This window comes from Meriones unguiculatus, chromosome 8, assembly GCF_030254825.1.
Source record: "Meriones unguiculatus strain TT.TT164.6M chromosome 8, Bangor_MerUng_6.1, whole genome shotgun sequence".
Lineage (NCBI taxonomy): Eukaryota > Metazoa > Chordata > Mammalia > Rodentia > Muridae > Meriones > Meriones unguiculatus.
In genome coordinates, this window is record NC_083356.1 from 92,255,441 (window position 1) to 92,265,148 (window position 9,708).

At 43.3% G+C, this 9,708-nt stretch overlaps 1 pseudogene; it reads right to left on the reverse strand.

Moving 5' to 3' along the window:
• Nucleotides 1-3,502: 3,502 nt before the first annotated feature.
• LOC110539862 (small ribosomal subunit protein eS8-like) lies at nt 3,503-4,180 on the reverse strand (annotated as a pseudogene).
• Nucleotides 4,181-9,708: the final 5,528 nt, after the last annotated feature.

Sequence of the window (9,708 nt, forward strand, 5' to 3'; positions counted from 1 at the left end):
TCTGATCTCCATGCTTGGTAAATTAGTTTTCAGACAAATAAAAATATTTTGATAGTAAATTCTTGTTTATAATATCCCCCCGGGGAGAGAGTACTCAGCCTTAAATCCCAGGCAGGCCATCAGTTTAACCGCAGTGTTTGAGCGCTGCAGTCTGGTCTGTGGTGATTTCCTGTCTCTTTGTTACTGAATAGTTTCTATTTCTTTCTGTCTTTTGTTCTTTTCTTCAAAACTCTGCTGTCAAAATAAAAAATATATATATTTTCAAAGATTATCCATTGTAAAGTAACTACTATGTGTTGGGTCCAACATTTTGATTGTTTTTTTTTCTCTCATTTCTGTAAGGAAACATTTGAATTCATATTCAGGAAATTATGACATGCAGGACTATAAGAGCATGCAGTCCCTACATGTCTGGCTGGCAAGACCTTTGTGACTATCCTATGACATGAAATTTGCACAAACACAAGATGAGACTTCTTCCTTTCTGACAAAAGAGTGAACTAAAATCACCCAAAGCCAACTAAAGGATCACCTATTTTTTTTATGGGATATTTGTAATATCCATTTAGCTCTAGCTGAAATTCAATAAACCAAACCAATAACCATCGCAGTGTAAGAGTAGGCCTTTTTCATTTGAGAGACTGCTGCCTTCAGGAATCTAGAAGGCAGAGGAAGGCAGCTGGAAGAGAGATTATTTGCTCAGAGATCCGTGGAAGACAGCAGTTTATGCACTAGTGAGCAAAAATAGGCAGTAAAGAGGCGAGAGATGGCGATGAATCAATGGACGAAATAAATGGCATAATAGAAAAGAGAGTACTGTGACGCCACACCTTCCTCCCTTGTCTACAAAGCAACCCTGACGGCATGGGCTGCATTCTAAAGTGGAAGTGCATGAAACTGGGTGACATCTGGATACCGGGCATTGCATGGTGAGGGTCCTGGCACTGGTCCTGGTGCTAACCACTGGGCCAGGAAAGGCTATGTCAGGAACTCTCTTACACATCACTGTCCTCAGCCAGAGGAATGCTGGTTCAGTTCGCTCTCCTCTGCTGTGATAGGACGTCATAACCAGAAGCAACCTGGAGAGGAAAAGGTTTATTCTACTTACACTTCCGAGTAATAGTCCACCCCTGTGTGAAGCCAGGGAAGGAACTCAAGCGGGAAGGAAATGGGGGCAGGAAGTGAAGCAGAGGCCACAGAAGCAAGCAGCTTACTGGCTTGTTCCCAGTGGCTGGCTGAGCCTGGGTTCTCATACTCACCACCAGCTCAGAGGTGGCAGCGACCACAGTGTGCTGGGCCCTTGATCATGAAAACGCACCACAGGTTTGCCCACAGGCCAGTCTGGTAAGGGCAACTTCTCAACTGAGGTTTCCTCTTCCACAGTGACTCCCAGTTGTATCACACTGACTTAAAACTAGCCAGCACAGATGGCCAAGAGGTCAGCTGGTGGGGAGGTGACATGCTGGTCTCTTATAAAAATGCTGACTACACAAGTGCATTAATTTAAATGTTTATTCATATTTAATAACTTGTGGTTTCAGAAGTGTTTTTGTTTGTTTTTCTTTTTTGTTCTTTAACAATAACAAAATTAATCGAAAAAAATCTTACCTGTGTTTTAAATTTCCCATTGCAATTTAGGCAGAGGGGGAAAAAATTATCAAAAACAAACCATTGAAGTAATTACATAACAAATTCATCGAGAAAACAGCAGCCACAATAACAATTGATGTAGAATTATAGAACAAAAGAGTATTTTGTTGTTATTGTTTTTCCTTTTTGTTTGTTGTTTGTTTTGAGACAGGGCTTTGCTTTCTCTCTCGGGCTGGCCTTGGAATCAACGTTCCTCTGTGTCAGTCATCAGAGCGCTGGGATTGATTGACGTGTGCCCCGTGCCTTGCAGAAGGGAGAGGTTTGAAAGAGGCACATGGGCAAACAACAGAGAGAAGAAAATGGAGGTGGCGGAAGAAGTAGTGGAGTATGCCAGCCAAACAAAGCCCGCCACCCCCTCCCCCACCCCCGGCACAGCCTAAGACCTGTGCTGAGATGAAGCAGCTGAAGAGAAACAAGGAGGGAACGGTTCTGTCTTCCTGAAAGCAGGGTGGGCACACTGTATGAAGCTTCCTTCTCTCTACCAGGAGGGAAAGACATCAGCGCTGCGGAAACTACTGCCCGCCTTCCTCTACCCAGCAGGGGCCCTGGAGGAGCTACAACCGCTTGACTAACAAGCACAAGCCACCTAGCTTTCTCCTTTCTTGGACTTCCCAGAATTTACCACCATCATCCACATCCACCCAGAAGCTCTACGGTCCCTTTCTTTGTTTTTGTCCCATTTCTGTTACTTTCTTGTCCTTTGTTAAAATGCTGTGTGTACCCAACTGCTAACCATCCCATGGGGTCACATATCTCTGTTTTCTGCACACACACACACACACACACACACACACACACTATACCAGCATTCATATTTAGTTTGTGTTCGTCGTGTTAATCAATTTTTGCAACTTTAATTTACAAGGTCCTGGCCAATGAACCAGATGTATCATGAGGAAAAAAAAAATCTTTATCCCCCTATAGAATAAAAAATCATTGGTGAAACCAACCATTTTGGAGGAATTTGCTTGTGGGAAAGGAATAGAAGGGCAAGCAAGAATGACAGGAAAAATTATCAACTCAATACCTTCAAGACCAAGTTCTCAGCATAAAGGAGATTTATTTGCCCTAAAGGGACAGAAGTCGGAGAATAGGAGACAAAGATAGGAGACTGAGGGCAAGGGAGAAGGGGAAAGGAACAAGGAGAGGGGAGAGAAGGGCAAGGGAGAGGAGTAAGGGGTGTCTGTTCCAGAGTGGGGCAAAGGACTGCCTCTGGATAGGGAGGAGATGGATGTGACACAAAGGCAAAGGGCAATTTATAAAGGTAAAATGGGAAACCCCATGTTTTGATGAGGTGTTTAGTTTTAATTGAGCATGTTCATTGGGTGATCTTTTGTTTGCTAGACTTCAGTACTTTGATATCTGGGCCTTTGGTAGGCAGCCTCAGGAGGAGGAAGTGGCCAAACAAGGGAATCGACCTTAGTGGCTAGTTTCAGAAATGCAATGTAATGGCTTTTAGCAAGGCAGAGGGAATGGGGAGAAGGGAAAGGCCTTCCAGAGCCATGCTGGCACACTCGAGCTGGCCAGAGTCCTTTAGAGAATCCATGGGCAGACCATTGCTTGGAGACCTGTGGAAAGGGTGCTTTGGATAATCCCCCGCATTGGAAAACAAAGTTTAGTTATTTAGATTTGGATGTCAGAGAAAAGGATGGTGGGAAGGGCACCTCTGCCCATCCAACATCTTAAGTCTTACAACAAAAACAATTATCTCTTTTTTTGCAAACACCTGGCTGGCTTGCCAATGAAAGCCACTTTTCTTGTTGTGGATAATAAATAAATCAGCCTCTTCAAGCCACCACAATTACCCAGGTGAAGCCTCTGACTTAGAAGTTTGCCCAAAAGGAGGGAGACTCTATAAACAAATAAACAAACAAAACCCCAAACCATAAACACCTTTATTATGTGAGCTGGGGACGATGACCTGTTTGCTTTTCTGGGCTTTGATCTTCTTCAGAAGGAACCCCAGCTCGGTGCCCTCCAGCTCATAGCCCTCAGCTCTGCATTTGTGGCCTAACCTTGAGGCAATGCAGGCAAGAAGCTTGCCCTGCTGGAACTGCTCCTCCAGAAGGCAGCTGATCTGGGCATTCTTTTTCCTTTCATTGTATTTCATTTGCATTTTCTCTAATTTTGTTGTTATTTAAAATCTTTCTCCTCAGGAGTTAGCTGCCCCCCCCCCAATTCTTGTAGCCCAGGGGCAGCTTATAGTGGGGCCTGTACCATTGTCAGTTCAGTGTGCTGTCAATCAACACGACACAGCTCTTCACGAGGATATTGGATGCATTGCAGACAGCATCAGTGATCCTTGGTTTGTGAGTGACAGCACCCAGAGGCCCAGGAAAAGTTCCCCATATTGAATACCAAGGCACGGGGCCTCTTGTGGCCTCCTTGGGATTGGACTGTGCACATGACAGCCTCCAGCCTTTGTGCTGAGAGCAGGCTGCCCCAGCGCATACTTCTGCTTTTTGTGGTAGAGATTTCTCTTACCCTCGATGGTGTGGCTCTTGTGCCAGTCGTCCCAAGAGATGCCCATTGCTTGGTTCAGACTAGAGAGAGCCTGAGGGTGGCTCTTACTGGAGTTTGTCTTTATTTCTCTGGAAATAAGCAACAGGCATGTAAGATACAATTCACGTAAAAGTGATTTGTCTAAAGCACTAATACAATTTTACAAATATTCCAGCTTTCTACTGTGAGGAAACTGGTCGCATGACAGTGAACTCACAGAGTGAAGCAGTAAAGCCAATGGCTAAGAAAGATGCCCTGAGAAATACCATTAAGTCAAAATACACAGTGCAGAATAATTACTAGCATGTCACATTTTGTGTAAGAAAGTGGGGACAGCAACTGTGTATGTGTATGATTTTTACACTAGGTTGTCCAAAATCTCCTGAAAGGATACTTCATGATAAGATGGCCAGTTACCTGTTCGTGGCAAAAGAAAAGGATGCTGGCAAAGGACCGTGGAAGGACATCTTGCTGCACACCATACTGAGTGTACATTTAACCAGGCAGGAATGTTCTCTGTTCACAGAGTTTAAAACAAATAAGATGGAATGAAAACTGAAACACAAGCTTGGAGACAGGCTGTCTGAGGGTATAAATTGTGGGTTTGTGCGAGTGTCATTTGACTGCTGCGCTCATCTCTCTCCTCATAGGGTAGCTGCTCAGTGCTCAGCCACTTTTAGGGGGGAGACAGAAAATTATCCTTAAAAACCAGTGACGGTTTCAGAGGGTAAAAGTGTTCTGATCTCAATAACAGCTTTTCCTGGAACAAGAGAATTGGCCGAGATGAGGATCAATTCTGACTCCGATCAGTCACTTGGGGAGTTGGAGAGGCAGGCTCTCTCTGCCCTGGGGCAGCAGCAAAGGACAGCAACACCTGCCAAAGGTATTGAGACTCACATTCTGTTTCTGTTACAGGGAAGATTTGTCATTCAGGATGGGGGGCACATGCATTTATTGGGATTTATTTGTCATGGATATTTTCATGTTTTTCTAATGGAGGGGAAATGCAATGACTGGTTGGTATGTGTTACAATAAACTTTTAAAGCCTCCACAGGAATTTCTAAGGATCTGTCAGACCCCACAGTCCTTCTCCCAGATTTTTACTTTGCACAGCTTTATTCATGTTTTTAAACAAGTGCTGTTTCTTAGATTAATTTTTAAGCTTGTGTAACTGGAGTTTGCTACTTCATGGGTTCATTTTTCTTCCACCTTGCTCCACCCCTTTTCTTCCACCCTTTTAACCCCCTAACACTAAACAAAAGAGAAAAGAGGATAGAGAGGAAAGAAAAGAGATCCCTGAATAAAGTCGGGTATTGGAAAGGGGTCAACGTTATCATTAGACTATTTCCTGCTGATTAAGGGCACCAGTTCTTTGGGGCAAGTTTGATCTTCACCATCAGGATATTTAATTTCTTCTTGTTGTTGTTTCTTCTTTGCACACTACTAGTTAACAAACCTCAACCAGCAAAAACCAGCTAACAACCTACACCCCGTCTATTAAGGCTGTCAAGGCTCTAGCATTAATAGTCCCTCTCAAGAGTTTCCAGAATTCCAAACATCACACAATCACAGAAACTATCTGCAGCTGGGGAAAATCACACCTCTGCTAGAGCATGAGGCAAATCATAGTCAGCCACTGCAGACAGTCCAAAGAAGCTCCATATTCCCACACCTGGGATTAAAATGAAAACATATTCTTAGAATATTTCTGAGATTTTTAAAGAAACTAAAATGCCAGAATTACAACTTAGCATACAAAATAATGCATTTCATTATTTTTCATACATATGTGTTCTTGCAATTCAATCTAATTCATCTGCCTTTTTCACTACCTTCCCCCATACTCCTGGCTGCTCTAGTTGATTCTCTCTCTTCTCACAGATAGGCCTCCCTTCTGCTTCCTTGTGCACCTAGTAATAGTCCCTTAAGACCTTTCTCCCCGCAATTCCTAGATGAGGTAGATTTTGGGATGAGCCAACTCAAAGCCCCAGATCTGGGCCTGGGTGGTAACTTAGTCAGCTCACCAGCTTTTTTGTACCTACACCCACACCACTGGGGAGGGAGAGCCCCCCAGCACTGCCCAGCTGGCTGACACAGTGCAGACACAACCAGCAATTAGTAGGACCAGCTCTTCTGCTCTCGCACTCTCAGGGCTGGCTCACCTGTGCCTTCACCACCAGGACCAGCCCTTCTGTGCTGTCCAGGCATGGGACAAGGCCCACTCTCCCAAATGCTGCAGCCAGTGAGGAGTTGGGTTAGCTGTCCAGCTCTTATTACCTCAGGAACCTCTCCCCCACCTGCCACAGGTGGTGAGGGGTGAGGGGTGGGGAAGGGTATCTCTCCCACATCCATGCCACGTCTCAGAAGATGAGGGGCCATCCCAGGTGTCCCAAGTTCATGCCTTCAGGGCCAGCTGCCAGAGTCCCCGCCACCAGGCAACTCGACTATGCTGCTTAGGTGAGGTATAGGGCCTATGAACTGCTGGAACACATAAAGGGGCCAGTTTTGAAGAACCAAAGCTGCAGGATCTCCATGACACAGGGAAACAACAGGATATCTGAGAGGAGTCCCAGTGAGGATCCAGTGCTGATAGTGTAGCAGAAGCCTGAGGCCTCAAAACCTCACTGCAATGAACACCTGCAAGTAAAGATGTGGGGACAAAAGGACATACATGTGACACCCCATGACATGCTGCAGCTTCCATGGCAAGATGGGGGTTTTGTTGTTGTTTTGTTTTGTTTTGCTTTTGGGGGGGGTTCTTGTTTTAGGTTTGTTTTTTTTTTTTCTTTTTTTTTTTTTTTTTTGGTGTTTGTTTCTATTTTATTTTTTAATTTTCTTTTGTGGAAGAGGTTGCAAGGACAGAGGGCAGATACCAAGGAATGGGGGTGTGTGACATGAATCAATAAAAAGTTAAAACAAGTTTTTTCTCTCCTTTCAAAATAAATCCCTTTATCTCTCTCTCTCTCTCTCTCTCTCTCTCTCTCTCTCTCTCTTGCACGTACACACACACACACACACACACACACACACACACACAGTTCCACTGTGAGGGAAAGCATGGTAGTCTTTCTGAGTCTGACTTATTTTGTTTAACAGAATGATTCCCAGCTCCTGCTAAGTCATGACTTCATTTTTCTTTATGGATGCATAAAATTCTAGTGTGTGTTTTCTTTACCCATTTATCTGAGGACGGAGATCTAGTCTGGCTGCACTTCCCGGCTCTCGTGACTAGTGCAGCAATAAACATAGACGTGGACATGCCTTCATGGTGTGCTGACCTAGCGTGCTCATATTTACGCTCCGGAGTGGACAGCTGGGTCATATGACAGTCCCCTTTTTAGATTTCTTTTTCGGGGGGAAACCTCAATACTGATACCCATAGAAGCTAGTCAACTTCCAATTCCCACCGCCAGAGTCTAAGGGTTTCTCTTTCCCCAGAGCCTCACTAACATTAATTGTCATTTGTTTTATCGATGATAGAGCCATTCCTAGACGGGTTCTAAAATTGGTTCTAATTTGCATTTTTCTGATGGGCTAGGGATTTAACTCAGCATTGGTTTGAAAACCTCACCTTCTTCACTTCTGCTTTAAGACATGAAGTTTTATTAGGAATACAATGACCTCACGTAGTCCCTGTGTGGCATCTGCCCACTGTGCTAAATTTGCCTATTGAGTGCCTTTCCTCCTTTACCAACACTGATCTAGCTAGTGCTCAGGCTGCTCTCAAGGTTAATTCAGTTGCTTTCGGGGTAAAGAACTGGACTTACAGTATGATACATAAAGAAATCAGTATGCCTCAGTAGCAGGAATTGGGTTGAGCAGCCAAGCAAATGTATTAATTGGCTTTAAAAAAAAAATGGCATCCATAAGTCAAGACTGTGTGACATCATGTCACCAGCATTCCATATGCCCTTTCCTGACTTTGTTTCTTTATTATATCAGTTGTTTTTGTTTGTTTTGTTCTCTTTTACTGGACTGGTTTCATAGAACAAACGGAGCTGTAGCCATGCCCATCATCACATCCAGACCTTACCATTCAGCTTATTATGTTGGGAAAGAACAACAAACCAACAATTTCATGTATCATACATCAAAACCTATTTTTAATTTGTGCATTGGGCTGTGCTCTTGTTCTTATAATCTGCATTGGGTCTAGGCTGAAGTGAGAGCTCCTTTCTCAATGCCAGAGTGGAGACAAACTATGATGTTTTCATTGTGCACATCACTTCTTTGTGTAGACTAGGAAACAAAATAAATACCACAGAAAAGTCTGGAACCTCTCTCTCTCCCTTTCCTCCCTCCCTCCCTTTCCCCTTCTCCCTCTATCCCTTTGTCCCTCTGTCCCTCTCTTTCCCTCTCATCTGCTTTCCCCCTTTCTTTCATTCCCTCTCTTTCTCCCGCTCTCTCCAGCTCTCATTCTTGCTCACTTGCTCTCTCCCTCTCCCCTCTCCCTCTATCTGTTTCCCTGTCTCCCTTTACTTTCCTCCTCCTTTGCCCCTCTCATTTTTCTAGTCTAGATTTTTTTTTTCATTTTTTCTTCTCTGTCCCTTTTATCTGGATTGCCACTGGAAGGTGTTTCTTACACTTACGATGAGTTTTCCCGCTTTAAATGATCTAATCAGGAATTAGATTATTAGCTCAGTGCGCACACACACCATTCAAAATAAGCCAAAATAGTAATGAATTACATTTTTTCCATGTATAATTGTAGAATCAATCATTTTGGTCAAAGAAACAGAAAGCTTAGCCTACTTATAAAATCTACCCTTGAAATTGAAATGAAATTTAGCTTCCCTGTTTTCACATAGACAACCCTCCCCCCCAAAAAATCCCTGAGGATTCTTAGGTCAAAGAAATGGCTGCCAAATATATTTAGTCACAGTTCCCTAAAGAAACAGAAGAAATAGAAATAATATGTATCAAAGGGAATTTATCAAATGTCAAGATTACAGGAAGTGCTGATCCCATGAAACTGGATGTCTCAACAGCGCCATTGGGCCATGAAGGCCTGGAGGACTCCTGGGTGAGTTCTGGTCTTCAGTCTACCTTGGAAACCCAAAGAGGTTGGTTCTCACATCAGTAAAAAAAAAAAAACATGGCTGTGGCAGCGTCAGGGTAAGTGAACTCTCCAGCAAGAGTGAAGGCAAGCAGACGAAAAGCAAAGTTTTTCTTCTCTGTCCCTTCTGTCTGGGTTGCCATTGGAAGGTGTTGCCTACATCCAGGATGGGTTTTCACCCTTCAAATGATCTAATCAAGAATTAGATCATTGGCATTCCTCATAGGAGTGCCAATCTTGCCTTTCAGTTGATTCTAGTTCCAATCAAGTTCACAACCAAGATTAACCACAGCAAAGAAATAAAATTAGCATCCAACACAGTACAGATTATATATAATAATAATTACATCAAGATTCTTGGCAATTTAATAATTATTATAATTCTTTAAAAATAAACTTTATACAAGACTTCATCTCTAAATATGTACTCTTCCTTGAATGAGTTGATTCTTCAAGTTAATACAAAGAACATTCATTGGATTATAAAACCCAAAATTTG